The sequence below is a fragment of the Struthio camelus genome, chromosome 4 (assembly GCF_040807025.1).
Source record: "Struthio camelus isolate bStrCam1 chromosome 4, bStrCam1.hap1, whole genome shotgun sequence".
Classification (NCBI taxonomy): Eukaryota; Metazoa; Chordata; class Aves; order Struthioniformes; family Struthionidae; genus Struthio; species Struthio camelus.
In genome coordinates this window covers 72,101,460-72,129,178 of record NC_090945.1, presented here as the reverse complement: position 1 = coordinate 72,129,178, position 27,719 = coordinate 72,101,460, and the positions used below count along the sequence as shown (strand labels likewise).

At 38.8% G+C, this 27,719-nt stretch overlaps 1 long non-coding RNA gene across 2 annotated transcripts; it reads left to right on the top strand.

Moving 5' to 3' along the window:
* The first annotated feature begins 12,156 nt into the window (after positions 1–12,156).
* On the top strand, positions 12,157–26,425 carry LOC104151406 (uncharacterized). 2 transcript variants are annotated; one of them, XR_011141103.1, is made up of 8 exons: positions 12,157–12,299; positions 15,002–15,053; positions 16,010–16,117; positions 20,055–20,129; positions 22,009–22,099; positions 24,401–24,548; positions 25,627–25,681; positions 25,888–26,425. It is a non-coding gene; the product is annotated as an uncharacterized lncRNA (long non-coding RNA). The 2 variants fall into 2 exon arrangements; XR_011141102.1 differs by having other exon boundaries at positions 25,627–26,425.
* Positions 26,426–27,719: the final 1,294 nt, after the last annotated feature.

Sequence of the window (27,719 nt, the reverse complement as noted above, 5' to 3'; positions counted from 1 at the left end):
GCCGCCAGCTCCCTCAGCACTCGTGGGTGCATCCCATCGGGGCCCATGGATTTATGGATGTCAACTTTAGACAAAAGATCTCTAAGCTGATCCTCCTCAACCAAGGGAGAGTCTTCCTTTCTCCAGCCTTCCTCTCTTGTCCCCGGAGTCTGGAATTATGACAGTGTCTGCGAATTCAAGATTCTCACTGAGGTAAGAAAGCTGACATACTCCTTTTTTGTAGGGTGGAAACCAAAGAGATAGCTAGGACTAGGATGACTGAAGTCTTTCTGAGGATATACATATACAGATAGGTACAGTGAGTCATGCTTCTACTCTGACTGTACTCCAACCTAGCTGTCTGTGATTCAGCTCTGCTCCAGAAGCCATCCAACTTGGACTCAAAGCCATATTAATGCAGCTATGTAGCTTCTTTTGAGAGGATAGGCGGAGCAAATCATGCAACTTACTGCTCCCAATCATTTAAACGCACACTCGGGTGCCTGTGTTTTACCTCTGTCTAGAACTGCAATCCTGAAACCCTTTTCTCATCTGATGCTTGATAACCAGAGTTGCAAAGAATCCAGTCTCCTAGGCTACAGGCAGCAGATGCCTCCTCTGGTGAAGTTGTGCAGCTGCTTAGAGTCACTAAGGTAATAAAACAGTTCTGAAAGAAAGTTCTAATTTTTTTTTTTTAATTCTTGAGCTGATGTTTTATTCTTTTCATAAATTTTATATTTGATATGATATCATAAAGTGTGAATATCTCGAAGTATGGAGATTCTGCCTGTTCTGTGCACATCCTGAACCAGTATTTGACCACCTTCCTTGTGGATAATTTTTGCCTGATATCTGAACAGGATTTCCTTTTTTGCACCTTGAATCCATTGCCTCCTTTCACTTTGCACCTTTGGGAAGGATCTGTGACTCCATCTTCTGAACATCTTCTCATTAAGTAGTTGTGCATAGCAATAAGATTTCCCCTGAACCTTCTCTTCCTAAAGCTAAAGAAACACAGCTCTTTGATCCTCTTCTCATAAACCATATGCTCCGGCCTCCTGAACATCCTGATGACCCTCTGTTGAACTCACTGTGGCATGTCAATGTCTTTCTTCTCTCGGGGAACCCAAAACTGGACACAATATTGCAGATGTGGTCTCACAACAGTCAAATAAATCGGGATTGTCACTTCCCTGACCGGTTGGCTACACTCTTGTCAAACGAACCTAGTATGCAGTTGGCTTTCTTTGGAAGTGCAAAGGTTTGATTCACATTCATGTTACAGACCTAAAACTTAAACAATCACATTCCCATAAATTGTACATTTATTTCAGCATAAACTCAGAAAATAGAATGGCAATCTGTTATTTGATAAGCCCTGGCCTGCGGGATGGCTACTATATGGGGATTACATGCATATAATACTGATAAACTTAAGGCAAACTGTAATCTGTTCATGCGAACAACTTAAGAACAGTTGAATCAAAATCTCTGTTAATGTCAGTTCAACATGTTATTCCATTCCTGGAATAACCTCTAGGATGTAACTTGAAACACAGAACACGAATTGCTGCATAACAACACAAGCATTTTTAGCCCCGTATTTTATAGTAATGCTCAAGTAATTAAGATATTAAAATGTCAAGTATTAAGTCAAACCTGAAGTTGAGAGTTGATCTTGACATAACTCAAGGAATTTGGCAACAGACAATAAATTAAATTTGTAGAATGCCTGTCTGTAACTAGTATATTTAAATTCAAGATGTAACAACCTTAGACTTCACTGCTCAACTTCCTGTACAATAACATTTAACACCAGCTTTTTATCATAGATACCTGATTCACATGGCTACTGTAGTCTGCTCTTTAAATAGCTGTCCTGCGACTGCATTTTGGCCCCTTTTTGTTTATTCTTCAAGATTCATCCAAGAGACAAGTTCAAAAGGCAGTATAAGCCTAATTGTAAACCCCTCCACTTGTTTGGCAACTTCCTATTCATTTTTTTCTAATAACAAAAAATGTTATTCAAACTATTTTTATTAGAAGCAGTACATTTTCTCTGAACACTACTCCGTTTCTTTTGTTTGTAATATTTACATAGAATATTTACATAATATTTACACAAAATATTTACATTTTCTCTTTTCAGGAGAGAGCTTTGGCAGTGGATTTGTGTGCCTCACTTCTAATTCCATGACATTTGAGGTTCAGGCGTTCAGAGGTACAGGCAGTAGGTTGGCCTGTTGTTGCAGCAAGGGACGTTTGTGTACATACCCTTCTCTTCTGCGCTGTATACAAGCATCTACATATTTTAATCATATATGTAACCCGGTAAAAATTATTTTTGCTGTTACTTGTAAAAGGCCACAGGCTTTTTATTAACCTAACAGCACAGGGTCTTAGAACTTGCTAGGGCTGTCTTGGCCTGAGCTGGTTTTAGCTTGTTTTAGATGTGATACCAGCTGTGTAGCTGTAGTTAGTGAGTAACAAACAGCAGCCTTTTCTATTAATTGGGGCAAAGAATTGAGGATTCTAATAAGATGCTATAAGCCCTCCCCTCTCCCTTTCTTCTTGCAGAAGCCTGGAGCTATGGAGTGTAGCGAAAAGTTAAAAGAGCGAAAGTAACACCAGAAAAAAGGGATAGGCCCTAGGAAGTTTATATATAATTACTGTAGTGTTGACTTTTTTTTCTGTAATACTTAGATAATTCAGACCAGATATGTTGGTATTATTGTAACTGGAAAAATAATAACTGCATGTTGTATTTTGATTAGATGCTGAAACCTTCATTAGTTGAACTATATATTCTTGGCTATATCTATAAGGTGTGTTCCCTTTTGCCCATAACAAGATTTTGGTGTAAAACATGAACAAGCTTATCAAAGCCCAGTACTAAGTACATGCTAAGCTTTGAAAACCTAAGTAGTTTCATTGACATTAAAAAGGACAGTTCCTTTTTAGTTACACAGGTGCTTGAAGTTTCTCTCTCTCTCTCTCTCTTTTTTTTTGAGGCTTAAGAGGACATATTTTCATTCATGATACTTACTCTTAATGGGAAATATAGCTCTGTACTTTTAGCAAGTGCAAAATGTTGTTGTTCAGAAAGCTAAAGCCTCCCTAATGAGTAGTAGCTGAGCTTAATCACTTGATAAATTGCAAGTGCTGTTTTTCTTCTAATGCCCTAACAACTCTATCAGTGTGGTTGCCACTTTTTTATCTTTATTCTTCTGTCTTTTCTTCAGTTATTATAGTCTCATTTGCGCTCCGTCCCCTGACATCCTTTGATATACAATCATTATAAATCATGGGCAGTTTTATAAAGTTCAGGGGTATTTTTCCATTATACTGTAGTTAATACCTCATTACAAACGTTATTTCAGATCCCCTGTGTTTGCAAAAGGATGACTGGCTTCAGTGATATGGAAATGGTAGCAGCAGAAGGGACTTTGCATCATGAAACAGTCAAAAAGAAAGAGCCAAAATAATTGCATCATGATAGCGTTCCAGTAAGCAAAGCTGCCTAACTGTTACTATGACTGTGATTTTTATTTTGCTCTGGTGACTGAACCCACCATGAGGATCAGGGCAGTTATGTCAAGTGCCACACCAAGGTATAGAAGATGTTTTGTTCATGTTTCACATGTGACCCAATGGCAAAACATGCTCACAGCTCTCCCAAAAGTGAGGGGAAGGAAAGGTTGCAGGTCCCACTTCAGCTTTTCTTTTCCTTAGTCAAAGGAGCACCTTTCGCTATGAACAGGAATTTCAGCAGTGAGGTTTTTCACCCTAAGGATGTTTAACTTTTTACGTATGCCCAGTTTCTTCCTTGCTTAAGAAACAGCTCCCCATGAGGCTATTTTCCAGGCAGATGTGAACACTCAAAAAGACAAGCGGGAAATGTCATGACAATGAACCTCAGGTTAAGTAATGGAGACTGAGTATCTGCGTATTAGATTTAGGATTGTTGCCCATTGAACATGCTGTGGTTGTTTTGGGGGCCTTCTTCCATGGAAATTGCTCTTGTAAAGGAATCTTGTGATGCTGCTGGACGTAATGTCCCCTCTTTATGTGTACTCTGTGCGTGTTGTGTTTACCCTCAGCTCACAGATCACATCGATCTTAAACAAAGGAAATATGGCAGCATCCAGAGCACTTGCGCTAGATGTCTCGGTGTGAATCCTATTACCTAATCAACGAGGAACAGCTGCTTGTGTTATTGTACTTTTTGGTCTCCAGCTATTTTAGAAAACTCATACCAGTACTGAAGATTAACTCTCTTTTTATGCCCAAGCACATAACATATAAGTTCACAGTTACTGAAAAAAATACATTTTTTTGGTAGAAGCACAAAGATGCTTCATAATTTTAATGAAAGTATTGCTTGTCAACATTTGAAATTGTGAAAATGTAGTGACAAATAGGTGCAAATGGGTCTTCAAAATTCTGACCAAAATCAGAATCTCCAAGCAGCATCATCAACACGGGCAGTCCTGTTGTTACATTTCTTGTTCTGTTATCACCTTGTGGTGCAGAGATATCTCTTCTTGCTCGGTGATTTGGGTCTGCTTAGCTTGCCTGGTTGTTGGCAGATTTTGCTGTGCTCAGCAGCTGTTACTGTCCTGGGTTTTATTTGCCAGTTTCTCCTTAGATGGAGTTGCTGGCTTTGAAAAGCCAGTGGGTTTCAGCAGATTGTTCTCTGGCTTTTGAAAAGTGAAGGTGGAAGACAGAAAGAACAGGAAAATATATTTAAAAATGTCACTGATACATTTTGTGTAACACTTTAGAGACTTTCATTACAGATTTGAAAGCACATTCCTAATATGAGACCCCAAAACAATCCTTTGAGAAGTAAGAAGTAAGTGTTTTCTAAATATTGTTGTCTGTTTATATTTGAAGACTACAAGGGGTAGTCTTTTGGCTCTACTTAGGAAATGGCAAAACTTGAATTTTTGCTCATAGGGAGAGGGGTTTCAGAGCTGGAAATAAAATTTAAAAGTAACTCTGTGCAAGAAATTACATATCTATCCCCTACAACCTTTTCATTTTTTTTAATGCTCTTCCTGACTTAATCAGAAAACAGGAAATACGAGACTTCCTGTACAGTGGAAGCATTTGAAACATTGCATTTTAGGAGATTTCAACATGGAGCTCTTAAAATGTTTCTGGCTGCTCCCTGGGAGCCTTGTCACGAGCCTTCCTGCAAGGTGGCTGGCATCTGAGAGGCAACTCCTGTTGGAGGACATAGGAAGCCTAGCAGGAAGGTCTGACAGCTGAGAAGCTAATGTGCAGGTAAATTTGTTCTTTGCTTCTGTAAGAGTACATATTGAAACAGCAAAGTTGAATATATGTATTAACTTCTGTAGGTTAATAATCTGCCTGCTTTTGCTTTCTATGTTTTCTATAGGCCTTTCTCCAATATAAGATTACTTTTTGGAAGGTATTTTAGGCCCAGATCAAGAAAGATATTGAAGCCTCACAGATTCTCAGGACAGCTAATGATATGGTTGGGTGTGTATGTACTAAGGCTCATTGAGATACATAAATACATTCAGCAGGAAATTCAGAAGCTTTAAAAAATGCTTCTACCTTTGAACAAAATCATGACATATCTGTTGGGAAGGAATTCATTGAACTTCTGTCTGTATGAAAAAAAGCATTATATATATTGTTTTTTTAAAAGCAAAATGCTGATGAACTTCCCTGAGCTGCCAGGACACTGCTATAGTCCTGTTTACAGATTCTTGGCCACTTGCTGCAGCAGGGCAGTCTTGGCTTCAGTCAGGTCCCAAGACCAAAAGGTTTCCCACTCCTTGGCAGGGAGCCTAAAAGTCTAAGACCAGCAGTTTTAGCTGGCATCCTGCAGTCTCTAGGATCATGTCTGTATGGTAGCTTGTCTGAGAAACTGCTGGGAAGATGATGACCTGCCAGGAAACTGGGCTTTCTTCCTTAGAGAACACACCTGCTTCTGTCAAATGGCTCAGCAAGTTCACCTGTTCTTGTAGAACACTTCTAAACTGCAATAATGTTCCCATGGGAATATTTCTAGCCAATCCTACCAGAAATGAAAGATGACTAAAAGCATTTTTTTGTCAGTGGGATGGGAAAAGCCTCAACTCATCTCACTCTTCCAGTGATTTGCGGGGCTGGACACGAGTCAGGGATTCTCCTTTGGGCAAGCCAAAAGGAAAGATGCCAAACTTCTGGAGAGAATCTCTAGCATAGAGCTTCTTTGAGGAATAAGCAGTGCTTAAATCTCATACTTGGAGTTTAGAGGTATTAGGACCCACTGCATTAGTCATCATGGGTGCTCAGCCAGGTGGGAATTAGCTAAGACTTCAGTAATATATGTAAGCGCTGTGTCAGTATCGCAAAGAAAATGTTGGCCTCCCTGAATATTTTTTATGTTTTTCAGATATCTGGCAGGACTAGTCCTTCCTCATTGGATGACTATTCATTGTATGCATGTAATAACAATACCGAGATGATTAGCAGGGGTATTGCTGGAGATTTGCAAGGAGAATGAAGAGCTGTTTCCATAAAATGAACTTCCTCTGACTGCTGTGCTGTGCTTGTTTCATTTGCTACTGCCTGAGCTGTAACAGTCAGAGTTATTTTAAGTTTGTCACAGATTAACAGAATTGCGTTCTGCCTTGTTCGTATGGAAACTAATGGATCTACCAGACCAGGTTCTTTGCTGGTGTTCATTACTCCACCTCTATTTGAAGTCAAAGGCAATAAATTGTTTCCTGCTTGCAGACGACCCAACCTTTCATTTTTCTCCTGACATGCAGGCATTTTGGATATTGCTTATGCTGAGTTGCAAATCTCATTTGTGAATTTTTACGGATTTGGGCTGAAATGCTTTGTATCCTAACCCTGCAGCTCTTATTCTGTGTCCTTTTCTGTGGCTTCCACTGTGATGTCTAACCTTCTGTTTCTGTTCTAGCCTGACAGAGTTTTTGAAAAAAATCAGCAAGTCTTTCAGATGAGGGGGTTATTTCTTTTTTTCATCTTTTGTCTCCAAACTTCACGTGTAGTTTTTCCCCATCACACCTCTATTTCTGGTGTATAATCTTTTGTACTCCTATTCAGATTTTCCATGCTCTTTGTTTTCCTCTTTCTCTGATTCTGTTTCAAGAACCTTACCAGCAACCACATTCTCTGTACTTTGCAGCTGTGTAGCTGTGTACTTTGCAACTTAGTGTATAAATAGCATATCTGGATTTGTATCTCATATTACGGTTGAAGTGCTTGATTTCTAGGATGAAACTAATTAATACCATCATATGCATCAGCAAGGAAGGTGTTGGCCTTTTCTAGAGTATCCTCTTCAGTCTGAACACACAGTTGATACCGTTTCAGAGCCTTCCTACATTCACATGTATAAAACCTTCTAATTCTGTTCGGTGCTTAAGCCTGAGCCAACAGTCTGGCTATTATATTTGTCAGAATATGGTGTCAATTTTACCCTTGCTGGTGGTGTGTTCACTATTGAATGAGGATCAAGAGAAAAACAATCCAAGTGCTTATGGTCCTCGAATACCATCCCGTCACGTATCCAAAAGGACGCTGGGAGAGTCAGTTCACTAGGAGAGTCATAGAGCAGCTCAGACTATTGAACTGCAGAGAAAATTATGGTCTCAGCTCATACCCACAAATGTGAGCGACTTCAGTGAAAATAATTTCATTCATTGTGGCTTCTTGCATTTTAACAAGGTTTAAATAGTAGCACCAGGCAGACTAGCCATGCAAATTACTTCTGCCTTGAAATCACACCATTGAAGTATTGTATTCACGAATAACTGGGTTTTCTTCAGAGCAAATGTCAGGCCAGATAATCTGTACAACTCTGGTGTCTATTCTGAAGATTGACAAAGACTCTGGAAAGAATGCAGGTGAATGCAGACATTGGGTTTTGAGGCACATGTGAGGGAATCATCTTTGTTTCTCAATAGCTGTTGTTACATAAACAGGTTAAACTGAAGTTGTAGCACAGTGCCTGAAAGAGGGGCCAACACTGCCATTGGTGACAGTTTCACCCCTAGATAAACAGGCGTTCCTGAGAGAAACGTACTGAATTTTCTTTACATTTTCAAATGTACAGCCTGCTCATTTACTTGCAAATACTATTCATGGCACAGATTCTTGCTTCCAGGTTCATGTTGTCATTCATGTGTCGGTGGTCTAAATTTAGAGAAAAATCTACCTAATCTATCTTCTAACAAGTGAAGGGTGCCTCATTTTAAACTTCTTTTTCTCATAGGTTTGATTCCAAGAAAGCTGCATGTTGATGGTATTGGTCTTGGTCTCCCAAAGGAGGTAAAATAAGAGATAAAAGCTGCCATTTTGTAACACCGGAAAGAAGTTGGAGTTGCAGCTAGACCCAGGGACATTCTAGAAGTTGAGCTTTATTACACAGTGTTGAGAATAGAACACTATTGGAATACTGGGCTATATTGGAATATATTTGGGAAAAAATGTGTATTTTCACATATTTACTCCTCTGCCCCATTTAAGTCCCATTTTTTTCTGTTTATTTGTCTTTTTGTCTCTGAGTTATGGCTATATTTCTTCATTCTTCATGATTTTATTATTTACTCTTTGTTTTTGCTATTTACTCCCTCTCTAAAGCTTGGGAATTGTATAGTAGTCAGAGGGGGAAAAGGACCTATATTAAATGAGATTGGTGACTGTGGTGTCACCCACAGTGACTGTGGTGACTGTGGTGTTTGGCCCCTTGTTTAATCAACCTCATTGCCAAAGTAATAAAAGGTAGAAAATGTGATGCTAAACTTTGAGAAGGAACAGAGAGGATCCTAAGAAACTAAGGGTCAGTAAGTTTGGCTCTTATACTGGAAAAATTTGTGCACATTCATACCAAGTTTTAGGATAACTAACTGAGCTAAATAACCATCGAAATTGCATTATCTTTCTGTATATTAAATAAAAATTAAGGATTCTCCCAGAGGGAAAGTAGAAAGATTAAGTTCCTAACTTAACCAGCTAAGAAACTTTACATTAAGTGATGAGTATCCTATGTACTAGAATTTGATGAGAAATGGTTAAATGTGATATGAAGGAAGAGTCACTTCTGTAAAGGGAAGTCTTGTTTCAGAAATCTACTAGGGGGCTTCAAAAGTGTTAACATCGTATCAGTAGGAATGATCAGGTTGATATTGTGAAAGAAATGAAGCTGTCACTGAAAAGAAAGGGTCAATGAGTATTTAAAAGATCTGGAAATAAGGGTTCCAGGAAGTGGGATCCCAAGACTATGTAGCACGTTCAAATATTTTCTGCAAAAACGATGAATAAGGAGATAACATAGTTTGTAGATTATTCAAAATTATTTACAAGAGACAAATCTAAAGCTGACTGTCAAGAGTGGCAGAAAATCATCGTGCCACTAGCTGACTGAATGATAAAATGACATATGAAATTCACTGTCATAAATGCAAAGTAACATAAATGGATAAGAGTAGAACATTATAGTGTACAAGTAATTAGAGCTATTAACACACAAGAAAGAGAGAAGATCTTGATTTCTTAGCAAAAAACATGCAGGTAGAAGGAAGTGAAGCACAAAGAACTTATTAAGTCTTTCAGTACTTAAAAGAATCTGAAGTGAAACTCAAGTTTCAACAGAATTTCTTTGACTAATTCTAAAGAGGGGTATACAGTATCTCATAGAGATACGGTCGCTTACTCTTCACTGATACAACCATGAAGCTGGAGAGGAATTTTGCCCCATATAGTAGTTGAGCTCCAAGGACAGAGAAGATTTTCAAAGCTGCATAAGTAGCAGCTAGGCTCCAAACCTCACTGACTTCCATAAGAAAGTGCCATATATAAACATATATGTCTTTATTTACCTCTGCCCCCCGCCCCCAACACCCACATACAAACTAGCCTAGTTTCATATTCACAGTGTGGGGCACTGTGGGCAGAGAATGGGAAAATAGCTCCTGGGAGATGTTGCTGCTCTCTCCTTGCAGGAAAGGGGGAAGTCTTGATTGTTCTTAAGGTGCTCTGACTGCTACTGCTGAATAGGAGAAAAAAGACTCCGCCCTGGCTAGAGACTTGCACATCCTGCTTCTACCACAGGTGAAAACCTTGGCCAGATGTCTTGGTATCAGCACAACCACACATATTACCCTCTCCTGAAGACAAAACTTGTTATTCTCACATAACTCATGCATCTAATAGCCCTTTCCCTCCTCCCATCTTGTCCCCACCCTCACTCCCTCAAACTTCAAATGGAGTAATTCTAGTTAAATAACTTGGAATTTCAAGTTGAACGTTATCAAAACCTTCTTCAAAGCTATTCACCAGTTTTCCATGACACCAAAATGTGTGTATTGCTATCAGAAGATATTTATATCTATCTGGTTGACTGAATAATAGGTTTTTTAGTTACCTGGAAATTCTGATAAAGAGACATTTCATTTGGTCTAAAACAATTGTACTGAACACCAAATACTTTATTTCTACTTCAAGTATTTTTTAAATGATGAAATGCTATAGATAAAATCAAAGGGCATTAAAAACAGAAAAGTTTTAATAAAAATCAGTGCTTTCATTTTGAAAATATTTTGTGAAGCTTTCCAGACTTTTTCAGAATGTAAAAATCGCATGACTATTCAATGTTATTAAATATTTTGCTATCATTTTTCTCAGGAAAATAAAGCATTGGTTGTAAAATCTCACAGTGCTTCAAACACTTTCTCATCCTCAAAATCTACCATTAATAATAATTTTTAGAAGCTAAGATTTTATTCCAGGTTTCCACCTTAGGGGAGTTTTCTTTTTATCTTGGCATTACAAATCTTTGAAAGGAAGCATTTAGAATGGAAGGCATGATAGATTTTTTAAATGCAATACGCAGCTACTGAGCTCCAGACTATAATTACTGTCATGCTAAAGAAGGTTAAATATTTATGAAGAATGTGCTTTTTATCATTCAGTCTAATTTTTAAACCTGAATTCTGTAATCGCATTGAAATGCCAATAATCAAGGGAGGTTTCTTTCTTGGCAGGCTTAAGATTTTTCCCAGCATCATTTATTTGTAAAGCATGGCCTGCTGGCGATATATGCAAACAAAATCTTTGGAGTTTTTTCATTTTGGACCAAAAATCAATTTGAAAATATTTCCGCCAAACAACTTCTTAGGCACTGCCTAACTGACTTTTCCCAGAGATTAGAAATTTGGCTTCCCTCTTTTATGTATATTGAGTTTTGTGTTTTTTCCTCCAGATTTGGTTAGGCTGAATACCAAAGTGAAAAATAATCTTAAATTTTTACTAGCATAGATTACCATACTGAAATCACAAGGTAGGATTTTCTAGAGTTTGAAGCTAAAATATACTAGCTATGTTTCACCCTCTATTACAGCTCTGTAATCAAACTACTAAAAAAAACAAATAGGAAAAAATATTTCTGTTTTATAATTTGATTCATGCACATCAAGCTCCACCATTTTCATGTTTGATAGTTTTATCTATATTAAACTAGAAGAATTATGCAAAGAGATTTACTAGAAAAGTTGTCCTAAAAAGATGTATAAATTATGATTTTAAAGATAATAGGATTTTTAAAAACTTTTAAACTTTAATTTAAAGGCATTGTTTGTCTTTAGGAAGCATTAGGAAGAAAGTCACAATCATCTAAAACAGGCTGTAGACAGGCATCATATACTTAAATTGCAATCCAAATTTTACCTGCTTAATCCAAGAGACATTTAAATGTTTTCTCGTCATCTGATAGCTCCCTGAGAGTCCCGCAATTCTGTCTGTCATTTGTGCAGGCACAGAACAGAAAAGGTAATTCTCACCTAAGCTAAGGAGTCAGAAGCTAAGTCAGAATAGTGCCAAAGCCTTTAGGTTGGCAGAGGAGGAGGAGGAAGTTCTTGCTGAATCTCTTTCCAGCACAGAGATACTGAATTGGATCGCCATTGGCATTGCTTTCTAGCTTTTTCCTTAAATACTTAGCTACTGGAGGAGGAATTGATGACAATGTGACCATCTTTTCTCTTACAGACTTGTGGCCAGCACACTTACCTGGGAAGTGAGGCTTGTCTAAGAGACAAGGAGTCCTGGGTTTGATTCTTGATTCTAGGACTATTTATGTACTTATATTAAGTATACTTTGTTTAAAAAAAAAAAAAAAGAATGAGAGAAACAACAGAAAAGCAAATGCTTAGATCAGAGTTTGGTACCAACCTACTCTATCTGGAGTCCTTCAGATGACTAGCCTGTGCATTTGGTGTTCTTTTCTGCTCAGCAGCACACCTTCTGTCGAAGGCATGGAAGTCCCTGACTTGCTGGTAAGGGCTCTGTATTTGCAGAATAAATACATAGGTTTGACCCTACTCATGCTGAAGAGGGTCCTCCACTTCTTTGCAAAGCATGCCAATCCCTGGCAGGGAGTGGGAGGTTAATTTAACTGAACTCTATGTATAGTCTACTTCTGAGGCAGGAACCCTTGACTACCCTAGCAGTCAATGGATAGCACATTTAGAATGTGATTTGTCTTATCAAAGAGTAGATGTCAGATCAGCCAATCTCCCCCGAAAGTCTATTTCTTTCCATTAGCTGGAAAGGGAGCCTGAAGTAATTAGCTCAGTCACAGCTGCTTAAAGCTGCATGAAATAAATGCTACCCGCTAGTATCCGTAGGAACACCATCACCATGCTGCTTTATTTTAAAGAAGCCAAGTATTCCTCAGTTCTGTGAAAGATAGGGCCCTGTTCTTGAGAGGAGATGCTGGATGCTCCTTCCAGGAGAGCTGGAAGGATCACCCCAAACTCACAGAAGAAAAGACCTCTTAGTCCAGTGTTTTATGCTGGGTAACTCTATGCAACTCTCTGCTAACAGTGAAAGGTAGCCTTTCTGAGAGATCTAAGTCATCTTGTACATCAGATAGGGAATATAGGGGGCCAAATTCTGGCTTAGATTCTATTCTTGGAAACAGGGTAGGCTTTTATATCCTCAGTAGGCTTTTCACAGCTACCAGAAAGTCTTCTAAGAGGCCTAAGCATCTTATTGGTATCAATGAATTTGAGTTGCAAAGCATCTTGTATTTAAAATGTATTTAAAATGCTTCATTTGATTACAATTAATGTAACCACTAAGAACTGAAAAAAATGTTAACTGACGTTTATAAAATACTGTTTCTTCTATCCAAGCTGTAAAGCTGGGAATATATAACTTGAAAGCTTTAAAGCTGGGAGTATATAACTGTTATGAGTATAATATTTGACTTTTTCTCTGTTCAGTTTTGTTTTATTGCCAACCTGAATGTATAGAGTTAAATCACAGGAAACGGTAACAAGGCTGTTAAAGAACTGAGCAGAGCAGGTAGAACAATGGCACAGATAAGGGAGCCTCAGGTATATAACTTCAAAGAATTTTAGATAAGAGTGGCTGCTGGGCTATTGGGAGACAAACTGACTCCGTCTGGGCTGGAATGGAGCGCTCTTTCTAGGGCTGGGCCTGGGTTCAGCAGCGATCTGAAACTTCAAAGACTTTGGAAAAGGGGAGGAGGCATGAATAGATTAGGAAAGGCAGTGAGGGCTGAATCAATTAAAAGCTGACAGTCAGACTGAGAGAGATGGGGAAATACTAGGTACAGTGAGCTGAGTGGGGTGGGCTTTTTTTCTTTTTCTTTCACCTCCGGTGATGAGGTTAGCTGAGTTCAGGGGAATATACAAAGAACCAAAGCTTTCACACAGTTCTGTAGATGCTGCTTTTTAGGAATTCATGTTTTACTTTTTGTTCTGAAGGTATGACCACTGTGTCATTATAGAGCTGTAGGATCCTGTAGAGAAGTCTGAGAAAAGTCATGACTAGCATGTTATTGTGATCCAGATCAAGCCTGGGAGAGGATAAGACATGCAGTCCCATGCAAGAGAGGTGGGGTAAGGTCAAGCAACCTTAAGGTACATTCAAGAAAATCCAAAAGAAACAAGAGTTTCAGATACCTGTTAGCTGTGACACTAACATTCGTAAGTGCTTCTCTAGTATTATATTAAAGAAAAAGAATGTTTTTAAGTCTGGACTCTTCCAGGGATCTGACCTGAAAGAGGCAGACTGAGGACTGTCAAGATGAATAGATGATTTGCCTGTGGCAAATATATTTTTGAGCAAGGTTAGAAGTCAGAATCCCATGTTCCCAATTTTATGTTGTGCCTACTCTGACCAGAGTGACTTTGTACAGAAGTTGCCCTTGTTGAGTAACATATAAAACTAAAATACTAGAGTGTATTTAGCCTTTGTTATCCATTCTCCATTCATCTTTTTATTCTTTAGATATGCTTTACCCAGGAGAAGAGTGTGTTTTTGCAAAGCTGTTCTGAGTCCTTTGCTGCTTGGTATTCATGAATGCATAAAGGGCTCACCTTTGAACTCTGTTTATGGTGTGTTAATAGCATTGTATTGCATTTATTACTGATCAGGATCTAGGAAAGGGAAATGTCTTTAGATGATCACTTGTGGCTCTTTTTGGCTCCTTTAATTCTAAGTAGAACAAGAGATGAAGGGGCAATAAGTGCTGAAACAGGTTGCTAGGTCTGGAAAAAAAATACTCAGAATACTAAAAGTCATATTAACTCTACTACGCCAATAGTTGCTCTACTTATACTATGCTACCTATATTCTCTTTGTTCTTTGAAACAATTTCATTGTCCTTGAAATGCTATGTGTTACAGGCAAAGCATAGAATATTTGAGGAATTCAGAATAGATAAATCATTAAATATTAGCAATAGAGTAGAATCTCTTTTCTTTCTCTAGCAAGTACTTTATCAGGGCTCTTTAACTCCAGTTACACTCCTTACAAAAATCACTGATTTGAAAGGCCAGGCATGGCATTGGGAGTTGAGGGAGAATTGCAGAAGTGATAAATATTGGAATGACATGATTTAAGGGAACTAATTTAATTCTCTCACAAAACTGGAGAAAAGTTGTTTCCTTCCAAAAATCCCTTCATAGGGAGTCTTAGAAGAAATCCTATGACTTCTCCTCTCCAGAATCCTACTCTGAATTCCTGCTGAAGTACTCATGCAGATTTAAAGAAAGATGGTGAGTTACCTGTAATTTTGTTATTCTGTTTTGAATCTTGCCTGACAACATTAATACAAGCATGTCCTAAATCCAGAAACTACAGCACAGAAAAATTCAGTATTGTGTGACTAGTTTTGCAAGTAAAGCTGTAAAGATTTCTGTTGTACATGATCTGGACATCTGAAGTACTGCTGTAAAAGACTTTTAGAAGTCATTTAAATCCTGTACATGTTCTTTACAGCCAAGCAGGGAGAACAGCAGTGGAACATAACTTTTGCAAACAGTACTGTAAAAGGTATGACAAGTTGCATTGGTTACTTTTCTTAAGAAGACATGAGGTGTATCTTGCTGCCAAGCATCTAAACTTTTAAATGATTTGGTGCCAGTTTATTTAGGTGAAAAATGAATTTTCATTCTGATATTCACCCACAAAAGTCAAGCAGAATAATACTTTGTTTATTTTACAGGGCCATTAACTATAGAATAGCAGCTTATCTTTCTTACATTTAATCTTCGGAACAGCAAAGTCTACAGCCAGATCTGTTCAATTACTCTCTGTGATTTAAAGGAACTTTTTTACTTTCTGCAAATGAAATATCAATATAAGCACTTCAGAAATATTGAAGAACTTGATCCTTTCAACTGTTTTATTTATAGACATTTTATGTTGTTATATTTTATGTATCCGTTTGTTTTCTTTGTTGGCTTTACTAGGAAAGAACATAGTGCTATCTTTACCTTAAATTAGCTAAATCCATACATCCAATAAAAATAATCACTATAGGAGAGCTTATCATTGACCGCACTGCTGCAGCACCTTTTTATCCCTGCTTGCCATTCTCTGCTCTTTTTCATGATTTCTGCAGAAGCAGTCGACCCCTTTTGTCCTTACTTGAAGGTTTACCTAAAGCTACATTTTGCTCTCCTGCATCTTTGTCTTCTTCTTCTTCTTCTTCTTTTTTTTTTTTTTGCAGCTGATTATCTAGACAGTGGCCTTGATATACACTCAGCAAGAACAGCACCACCATCTCTCAGCCAGGCTATAGCACAGCGATTCTGAGAGAAAACTTCTATTGTGTAAGGTATGCACTAAATAAAGCTATCTCATGAAAGGAATGAATTAAAATGTCAGTTTGTTGTGGAATAGCAACTAATGACCAGCTCTAACGTTTGCCTTAATTTTCATCTGTTTCCCCTGAGCTGATCTATATCTGATGGTAGCATAATGTGCAAGGAGAGAGTGTTTTTGAGAATGCCTCTTGGTCTGGACTGAATTGAGGGAAAATAGTTAGAGATTCCATAGCACCTTCTCCAGGGAGGTTATAGAAGGGGTTGGTTCTCTTTTTCTCCATGACTATCTACATGAATTATATAACAAAAATGAGCAAAAATGTTTAGCAATTCCAGATTTCCACTTCCTGTTATCTAAACTACAGCTGACAACTGAGCTTAGTTATGGGCTTGTACTGCAGTTTATGAGCATCTTTCTCTGATGACCATGTCCTTCGTCTCAGAGAAGGACAATTCAAATTAGCGTGATCTTCTACACATGTTTCTCTTAATAAAAGGCAGTGGTTGTGATTGCTGCTGCTTTCCACAGTAGTAGTTTAAACTTTACCTAACTGGACAGTCAGTGTAGGAGTCATTGCTTTTCCTCAGAGATCATCCGCAGAGGCTGAAAAGATGTTAAGAGATGATTAATAGATGCCTTTCTAAGGAGTAATAACTGTTCTCAGGATCCACATTTCATACATCAGTCTGCAGTGGTCTGCTTCAGCTTAATGCTGTATTGCTTGCCTATATAAGCAAATCAACATTTCCCTCATTAGGGAAATGCATATGCATTTTTTTTGTTTCAAAGTATGAACTGGAGAGAAGGAAATTGGCATCTCCTTTGCATGAGGTATTCACATAATCTACTAGAAATGCTAAAAAGGGTACTGTGCTTACTGATATACAAGCTCCAAGAAAACCAGAAACAAGAATTTGTTTTCATTCATACAGTGTCTCTCCCTTGTGGCTGAATTACAGGTATCAAAATATTGATAATTTAGTAGACTTTTCTAGGGATATCCAAAATAACTTGAACCATGACCTTGGGCTGCAGAACACTATCAGTGAACCATAACTGCTGGTATTGTCTGCATCCTGCTTCTATGTTTAACTTCATTGTCTTTTCTGTGATAAACTGTAAAGCAATGTATCAAGTTAGCAGATTACTGATGCCCTGCTGGAAAATTTGTAGAGCAAACATGATTTTAAATTAGATCACTAAAAGAGTGAACAAGTCAAATCTGTGCAAGGCAACTTTACGTAGCATACATTGGATTGACAGGCAGAAATTAAAAACTAAATGTGCTTATTTGGATAGAGAGGATTTTATGAGACACGAGTTGCTTTAATGGACACTAGGAGTCTAGCTAATTTATATATGATTATTCCTGTTCTGTGAAAAAAATCTGAATCTACCCAACTCTGCTATGAATTTTTAAAGATTTTTGCTATGATGCAGTCTAGCAGCTAGCAAAGGAAGGACAGCTAAATAATGTTACATATATCCCCACTGTTCTTTTCTGAGAACAGGGAGGGAAGACTTGAGTCTTATTTTAATAAAGCCCTTTACACCATATCAAAGGTGCAGGGGGACTGTAGGACAAATATAACTAGTTTTTGCTTTCTTGAAGTCCGTATTCCAATGACAAAAAGTGCAAAGTAGATGATAACAAGATGTGTTGGCCTTAATCAACGTGTGTTGATTTAAATGAACTGAAAGTCTGGTTTACTATCTGGAAAAGTCTGGTGTATGTCTAATGTGTGTATGTTTTGTTTGATGCATTGGCTTTCTTCCATTTGTTCACTTCCCGTGCTAAATTCCTGTCATATCAATTTGCAATTATTCCTTAGAAAATAGAGCTGAAGTAGGGGGGTTTCTCCCCCAGTTTATTTATTTTCTTTTTAATTTTAGCCTAAGGAGAAGTTATTCAGCAACACTTTTCAGAAAAGTTTTGCCTAAGCTACAGATAGTGCTTATCATTGGTGATGACATAGACAGAAAAATGATACTTCTTCCACTGAAATGACATTGCTTTAGGAGATCAGGAGATTTTATTTTTATCACTTCAGTTTGTAGTTATGTAAAATTTAACATTTTTTCTCCAGTTTTGGGTTCCACGTTTTCAGAACTTTTTTTTCAGGATGTATAGCCCATTTCCCCATGACAATATTCACAAAACCTTTAGAAGGCTGACAGAACCACATTATTCAAGCACCTAAAAAGATTCAGATACTTCTGATGGTCCTTTTGAAAATCCCTCTGGATACCTTTCTGCATTTTCAGATACAAAAATACCTTCAAAAATCTGGCCCTTACTTACCAACTTCTAACTAAACACATTTGCAATGTATCTATTTCTGTTTTCATGGTCTGTTTAAGGGCATTGATTTAAAATACCATTTTTTCCTTTCTTTTTAGAACCATTGATTCATTCCTCAACATTTCCATTTTCAGAGCAAGATAAATTGATACTGCACAGTTTACTATATAAGGCTCTGGTGGATGTGCTTAAAACTAAGTTCCTCTTTGTCTTACCTAGACATTAATGTTTTCATTGTCCTCATTAAGGGTAGATTTGCAGTTGTTTTCCTCAAAAATGTTGCCTCTTCTGCTCTTCCTCCTTTTTAGGACTTTCATGCTTAACTTGAGTATAATTCTTGACTGCTTCTCTGCATCTCAGGGATGCTGTAAAACACTTGAAAGAAATGATGTTATATAAGTATAAATTATTATCACTGAACTATAGGTATTTCACAGTAGTGATTGTAGCACTGTTACTCTGCAAGATATTTAGTCAAAGAATGGCATATCTGCCAGAGCACTGGAAATTAATGTCCTGTGTTCAAATAACAAATATGCTGAATGAGGCTATTATGTGAATAATACATAACAGCAAATTGATGTTAGTGACGTATGTCACTGATGGGGCATAGAGGAACTGGCTTAGGCGCCAAGGTAATATTTTGCTGTGGTGACTTCGGTGAGGCTGGGAATTTGTTAGTTTAACTCTGAAGTTGGAATCCACTGGCTTTATCACATGTTAGAAAACTACTTCAGTATCACTCTGTTTATGACAACCAGAATTGCATGAATACATTTGTCTGCAGAATTTTTTTAGATGCCTTCCCCGCTTGCCAAGTTAAGAATTGAAATTTTTTGGAAATTGATATGACAGATGAGCAGGTACTGAAATCATCAAGGTTATTAATGGTATTTTAAACATTTCAGGTAAAGTTCTCCTCTCAGAGGTATAAAGTCTGACAATAAATACAATTAAAAACTTCATGCTCAGAAGCAAGAGGAAAAAGTGGCCTTCCCGGTTTCTCAGTATTTCAAAAGATGTGATTGCATACTGGCTATGGTTATGGAGCTATAGTATTGTCTCCCTTTTTTCTCGTATGACTTTATGCAGGGCTCCATATTTATATCAGTGCTCCTGAAAGCAGAACACAGTGACTATCCTCCTTATTAGAAAAAGATCTTCCCAGTTATTAGAATTTTGGTCAAATTTGCACATTATTAAGAATTGTCTATCCATTTGAGCTAGCACAGAGACTTTTAGGTCATTCTTTTCTCATTGATTTTACCCATCACATATTTAACTATAAATAGGAAGCTGCGGTGTAGGTTCCTTGTGAAATTGGTTAAGGGTGGTACTACAGGTGTCTCTTTCAGAAATTGATATAACCTGAGACCCTTTACCCTTTGTTAGCAGAGAGACAAAGATATTAAGGACTGAATGGGAAAGTAAACAAAACCCATTGAGTGATGAACATTTTGAGAGAACTGCAGGGAAACTGCATTTTCACTGATTTGGTGTCCTCACAGATAGATTTGGGGTCATTTGCCACACATTCTTCCTCATCTAGAGTGTTTGAATACTAGACTGGTGTCTAACATCAGTCAAGAAGTAAAAATGAGCTATGGGCTCACTCCATTTTAAATGTTTCAAGTGTGTTTGTTAGTTCATAGGTTCATTTAAATGAGAAGATGCAGTGGATGAAGATAAGGCGTGCTAAAACATACGCACCAAGGCTGAGGTGAGACAGCATAAAGCATTCGGTGACTAAACGGGCTTTGTGTTACCCTCCACTTGGCTACAGCATGCTACCTCTCCAGTTGTGTCTGCATACCAACACCTTAAAAGAAACATATAAAAATAGTACATCAATTTCCTGGCCCAATTCACAGGATAACTGCCCATAAAGTTGTTATCAGCCCGAGGACAGGAAGTACAATGGTCTTGAAACAAATAGCAGGAGAGGAGAGGACAGGAGTACCTCAAGGTGCTGTAATAGGTAAAGACTTTTCTAGTTTGATAGGCTAATTTTCAGTGTCAGTGTTGGTATGAAAGGTCGTCTCACACTCAAGTCTGTTCAGGGTTGCTTGTGTTCGAGGATTGCATGAAGAACTGAACAAGGGACATCAGGCAGCTGAAAAAACTTTTTTTGCTTGGGTTCTTTTTAGTTGAATCCACTGCTGTTCTGGCAAAGCTTTGGCCACCTTAAGCAGTATATCTGAATGTCAAACCATGGCCAGTGTCTCCTGAAACAACACTTCGAATTACTCATGTGAAGAAAAAGAAATGGAGGAGGAGTCACCCGCCAGCAAATAGTTATTACTAGACAATCAAATATAAGAGATGATGGTTGGTCTGCCAAGGAAATGGCTGCAATTTTAAAGAGCTGAGGTCCCTAAGTTAGTAGGAGCAATGCCAAAACTGTCTCCTAAATAAGGTAATGTAATGAAGAGTTTAGCAGCAATACCCATGTAATACCTTCCTACTGTCTGCACTGAGCACATTGTCCACCTAGCTGGTTCAGCATAACTGTTAGTAGGGCGAACAGGCATGGAGGTGGAGAAGAGAGTTAATTCTACTAAGCACTTTCTCCTTTATGTTTAAATTGATACCTCCAGTATATCCAGCGGTCTGTTGCCACAGCTAAGCACACCAATTCAAGGGCACAGGAGAAGAGGCATCTTTTGCTGGCAGATGAGCAGCAATAAAACGCTCATGCCTGTAACAAGGTGGAGTGAACATGTCAGAACTCTGCAGGTCCACACAGAGTCTGTGACACCCATTTTTAGGCTTAACTCTGAGACCAGGAAAGGCTCTTCATTTTCCTGAGCTGTCAATTCCTGTTTGTTTTCATGAACACATGCTAATTCACTTGCAAAAATCCATTTTTCATGTATTACCCTATTTATAAAGAATGTTTAATCTTTTCCTTTATTTGGCATGCTTCAAATTTAACTTTCTCTCATACGGCTGCAGAAAAAAGTTCTTGTGTGAGTCACAGAAAAGGAGCATCTGAGGCAGTTTAACTTTATATTATTTTCTTTTCAGGTTGTGAATGCCTGTGCATGAGCTGATGCTAGTTTATTAAATATGAAAAACGGCACTAGGATTTTAACATCACTTGATGTTAAATAATTAACTTGGAAAACTAATGCCAACATCATAAAACATGGTATGCATGATATTCAATATACAGCTATTTTCAATAATAAATATCTTATGAAATTCATGTAACTGAAGCCCACACAAGAATAGTGAAGCTGCCAAAATTGGTATCATATCCAGTTGGCTTATTCAGCAAGAAACCAACTGCTCCACAGATGCTCTTTTTTTCTATGAGAAAAGAACCTCTTTTGCAAGTCTCCTGTCTGCAAAATGTTTAATATGAACTTTTCTCCTGCAGGCTGTAAATCATTTATTCATCAAACCCTTTTATTTGCAGCAGATGGAAAAGTTGGTACAAATTTAAAAACAAAAAAGAGGGAAGGCTAGACATGTAGTGGATAATAAGTCTTACTGCATTATTTTGCATTGGCTTTTTAAAAAGAAAAGTAAGACCTTATAGCATGGGAATGAACCAATATTCAGGAATGGATATGGATGCCTTTTCCCTATTTCAGGGACACAGACAAGCACTGGATAAGAAACTGTGCTTCCTGAGAAGGCTTGTTCATCATGTGTAAGGATGTGAACTCAAGGAATGAAGCTATGGTAAGACCTTCCCCTGTATGCAGTCTTCCATTACTATCCACTTCCATTGTCCTTGTCTGTTCATTTCACTGTCTAGCCCTGGTCCCAGCCTGTGTTGACAGTCAAAATGAACTAGTTGTTCCGTTCCTGTAGAGTTATCCTCTTTCTCTTTCTTATTCCCCTTGCACAGGTACACCCAGGTTGAGGTGACAGAATGAAAAGATACTACAATAAAAAAGACATGGTGCAGTTTAATTTCTTTTCCTCCACCACATGTGCACTTCTTATGTTACCTTTGGTTTGGCTACATTTCTGTAAGCTCTTGTTATCTGTCTACATAACATAGCTTGCGTTACTGCTCATACCTCATTGTACCTGTACACAAATTGACAGGGGAAGAACGATGTCATTCCCACACTGATCAAGAGATCTCAGATTAATTACGTTGTTTTGAAATAAGTACTCTTCCAGGTCTGAGTCTGAGTAGGTATCATAATATTTCCAATAACATAAGTGCCACTCTAGCAACAAAAAAATATTCCTTTGATTATACATTTCTATTTACCAAATACATTAGGTAAATACTCATATGTGACCATGTGACAATGTAATGCTCCTGTAATGCAAGGAGGGAGACCTATTAAGCTGAATTTTATCCGATTAAACTTTAAAACATTAGAACAAACATGCAAAAAGTATGTTTTGGACTCCATAATGCTTGTGCTTTCCCATTCATTTTAACAGCATTTTATAGCTTACCCATAAGAACATGAACCTGCTGTCTTATGGGGTTTTAATATTATAGTTAATCGCAGGACAGATGTGACGCAGAAGTATATTGGAGAAGAAAGAGGAATTTCACAAAATTTAGTAAGGGGAGATTCCATGAGAAATCTGTTGTGTAAAAAATACTGCAAAAACTCTTGGTTTTGAACCTCAGTGTTATCTGGTCTGAACTGTGTTGAGTTCTGCAGGCTGGCCTGTTCATTTCAAGACAGTTTGACTACAGGTTAATATTATTGTTGAAATACTGTTTGTTGAAAACCCAGGAGGTGAGGTATACTACTTACTCTGCTGCTTTACTGTGAATGCATACAGGTTCCTGATTCTGTAAGCCTCATCCATATTAAGTGAACAAGAATTTTGCCATTAACTTCAGAACAATCCTTTGTTCAAGCAACTGTGCCTTCATAATTGAAACTATGTGTCTGAGTTTTATTACAATTGTTCTTTTATGTTAAGGGTCCCTCATGCACCTGCTGTCTGGGGCTGAGGCCTTAGATTGTGCTTTGGTAGAGCATAATGTCAATAGCAAGTAAAAAGGTGGTATCATTATGATAGTATTATTGACCTGGAAGTTAATTAAAGACATTGCTTTCATAGACAACATAAAGAGATATCCAAGCCAAAAATTTCATGTCCCATATCATTAAACAAAAATAAGTGTTCTCAGGCCAGTGAGACCAGCTGTTCTATGCATCCAGCTGCTCCCCACCCTTACTTGCACATTTTATATATCCCAGAAGGCATTTAAAATCTGCAGCATCACTGTTGAGTTTATTGCACTATTAACTTAAAAACTGCACCAACTATGGTGTGAGAGTCAAGTAGAAGATTTACTGAGAATGGGTTATTGTTGCAAGAAAAGTGAGTGCTCATCTTCCTCTGCTAAATTCTAAGACACATAAAAGCAATTTCTTTTCCTTCTGGCAAACTAAATATTAATAAAAGTTTCTTCCATTCAGATAAGATCTTTGCATAGCTTCCACCAGTAACTGGCCTTTGCAATGCAATTACATTGCAAAATTAAGGAATTAACATTCACTATACAATCCTTCCAATTTAACTGGGCACTTAAGAGAGAGGCTCATATGAATAAAAGATACTGGGTTAAGAATGTGGAAAGAATAGCAGTAGGGCCAAATGCTTGCTTCAGCTGGTATGCTCCTAATAGCAGGTTCAACGTGCTTTGTTTACATATGTTAGTTCAATTTATTACTTTTGCCTGACTGTACTTATTACTTTATTATTTTTATTCCTTTTTTACTGTATGAGAGAATATCTACTTGTCCTGAGTTTAGATGTTTATTAATAGTCTTGAAAAATTTCATTCACAGTGTGAGCTAAATTGGGACTGCCAAGTCACAGACTTTGGAGAAGAAGAAATAAGAAGAGATACTCCTCTTAGAAGTACTTTTGATGTACACCATCTTGCTTGTGGTGTGCATATGTGACCTTTCTTAAATGTCTGGTCAGCCATGCTAGCTAAAGGAGAAGAAAGATACATCATAATATTCCTAACCCCATCTTACTTCTCTTTAGACATTTGGAGTCTGTGTGGGTGACAACAGGGAATGAGAAGTCTGGCTTCCTGGAGATACTGAGTCTGAACATGCACACAGAGGATGAAAAGTGAGATGATCAGACCTGAGCCCCACATAGGAAGTTGCCAAATAAATATTCTGTGGTGGTAAGTGTCTCACACACTCTTCGATGGGTGCAGTATTATCATAGAATCACAGAATCACAGAATCGTTTAGGTTGGAAGGGACCTCTGGAGATCATCTAGTCCAACCTCCCTGCTCAAGCAGGGTCACCTAGAGCATATTGCCCAGGATCACATCCAGACGGGTTTTGAATATCTCCAGCGAAGAAGATTCCACTACCTCTCGGGGCAGCCTGTTCCAATGCTCTGTCACCCTCACAGTAAAGAAGTTTTTTCTCAGGTTCAGATGGAATTGCCTGTGGTGCAGTTTGTGCCCGTTGCCTCTTGTCCTGTTGCTGGGCACCACGGAGAAGAGGCTGGCCTCATCCTCTTGACACTCCCCCTTCAGATACTTGTACACATTGATGAGATCGCCTCTCAGTCTTCTCTTCTCCAGGCTGAACAGGCCCAGCTCCCTCAGCCTTTCTTCAGAGGAGAGATGTGCCAGTCCCCTCACAATCTTTGTAGCCCTCCGCTGGACTCTCTCCAGTAGTGCCATGTCATGCATGGGATTATTCCTGCCTAGGTGCAGGACCTTGCCCTTGCCTTTGTGGAAGTTCATGAGGTTCCTCTCTGCCCACCTCTCCAGCCTGTCCAGGTCCCTCTGAATGGCAGCACAGTCTTCTGGTGTGCCAGCCACTCCTCCCAGTTTAGTATCATCAGCAAAGTTGCTGAGGGTGCACTCTGTCCCTTCCTCCACGTCATTGATGAATACATTGAACAAGACTGGACCCAGGACTGACCCCTGGGGGACAGCACTAGCCACAGGCCTCCAACTTGACTCTGCGCCATTCACCACAACCCTCTGAGCTCGGCCATCCAGCCAGTTCTCAATCCATCTCACTGTCCACTCATCTAGCCCACACTTCCTGAGCTTACCTAGGAGGATGTGATGGGAGACGGTGTCAAAAGCCTTGCTGAAGTCCAGGGAGACAACATCCACTGCTCTGCCCTCATCTACCCAGCCAGTCATTCCGTCATAGAAGGCTAGCAGATTGGTCAAGCATGATTTCCCTTTGGTGAATCCATGCTGACTACTCCTGATCACCTTCTTGTCCTCCAGATGCTTAGTGATGACCTCCAGGAGGAGCTGTTCCATCACCTTTCCCAGGATGGAGGTGAGGCTGATCATACTCCTAATGCAAATAGACTCAGGCAATCTTAAAAAAAGGGTAGATCTTTTCCAAGATGGTTCAAATCAATGTTGATTTATTCAAGCACTGTAGATACTATTTCAGCTTCAGCATCAGGAAAAAAGTATAAGGAAAGCAAAGCTCATGCAAAATGATAATGAGGTAATAACTTCAGCTTTTTTTTCCCCTAGGACACCCCTTTCCCTGCTTTTGTTTTATGCACCACTCATGAAGATAACTGAGGGGCAATCATTATGGTTAACTTGTTCATGGGACAGACATTATGGTTTAAACTTTGTCCTCTTCAGTACATGCAAGCACTCACATTCATCCATGTTGTGAAGCAAAGGGCAAGGCTTAGTCCTGCAGTGCCACCCTGATTAAGGGCTTGATTGGCAGTTCCCCTTGGACATTGGATTCTTGTAAGGTTTGTATTTATTTTGTTCTTTGCAAGAGTGATCACGGACTTGGCTGACAGCCTTGAGGAAACAGGCCTCTGGAGCAAGACCCAAGTGGTTGTACTTTAAACCTGAGATGATGATAGAGTTTTACAAAAGGAATACCTGTATTGCATAATGCTGGAAAGATATTTTCAGGGGATTTTTTTTCTTCTGTGAATAGATATGATTTCAAAGCTCACTATTAGAATTTCAAAAAATCCAAATCTGAATGCATTTCTGCCTCTTTCTTTGTTCTCTCTTCACTTTCTTCTATTTATATATTTTTTTTGTATTTTGGGCATTTTTTGAAATTACACTAGCAAATACATTTAAATGCAGTGATGCATTTGTGGAAAGTGAATGTTGTCCCTGTTATGCTGAGAATTTGCGCTCAGCATACCAGAGCTAAGCATTGTAACTTGTGAATTAGCACTTAGGGCATTTGTTGCGGGTAAATATTACCATTATTAGTTTCAGTGTGGGGGTGATTTGCTGGGCATTCGCAAAGTAGCAACCACACAGCTAGCTGTGCACCCTCCAGGCTCAGGCACTGTAGAATCCTGCCATCCCTGCACAAGGCGTTCCCAGTAGGTATGACATACTGTCTATGGGACACTTATGAACTCGAGGTGTAGCGCATGAGTCCTGTGAACTTTTGTCTCAGGATGTCCCCTGAAGTGGTCAGATTGCAGTGTGAAAAGCTTGTAGCTAGGAGCATGTCAAGGTCCTAGAGGCCTCGAATATCCAGTACTGTCTCCAAAGTATCCCCAAACATGAGGCTGTATTCTTTCATAGGACTTCTGAGGATGAGGAGAAATAGTCCTTGTTTATTGCCTCCTGTAGTCTCTTTCCTCCTGCAGTTCGCTCACTCCTTCTCTTCTGGTTGCCTTGACCCCAGCCACTTCACCTCCTGATCCCACAGAGAACATGCCATGAGGTCCTAGCGCTAAGACAGTAAGTTACCCAGATGGTTGTTACTCCCCTTTCTACGGAGACTAGCCCATAAGACAAGTCCAAATGCAGGGACATCCTGCTTAGTGACAGGCAAGTCACTGACATGAAGCAGCATTATACATCTAAAAGCATTCACAGTACCAAAATTAAGCATCAATATTGTTATGGCATTCACAGTTCCAGGCTTGTGCCACGTGATGCACCATCCTGCACGGCCTGCTGCAGGTGAACTTCATGCATCCCTGCCCTCTGGTATTCCTCTGGCTCCTTGACTGAAGAGGTAGTACCTGATTGTCCCCTCTGCACTAGCAATGGGGAGGCAAAAATGCAGACGGAGTGCTGCATGCCCCCTTTCTTTTTTGCTGCCTGGCAGTATCTTTCCTTTTTCCCAGCAAAAAATTGGTGACTGTAGGATCAGTCTAGGATTGTAAGGAGGGAATAGTGAAGGTGGGACTATACTAATGTGGGAAACCTTTCTTCTGGGCTGAAATCTCTTAGGTCCAGATGGTTCCTACAAAGATAATATCAGCAGGGAAATGAGATAATAATGAGTGGAGAAAAATATACTGTCCCACCTTACACAGAACTCCTTGAAGTTCTCTTTTCTAAAACTTTAATAGGACCATGAT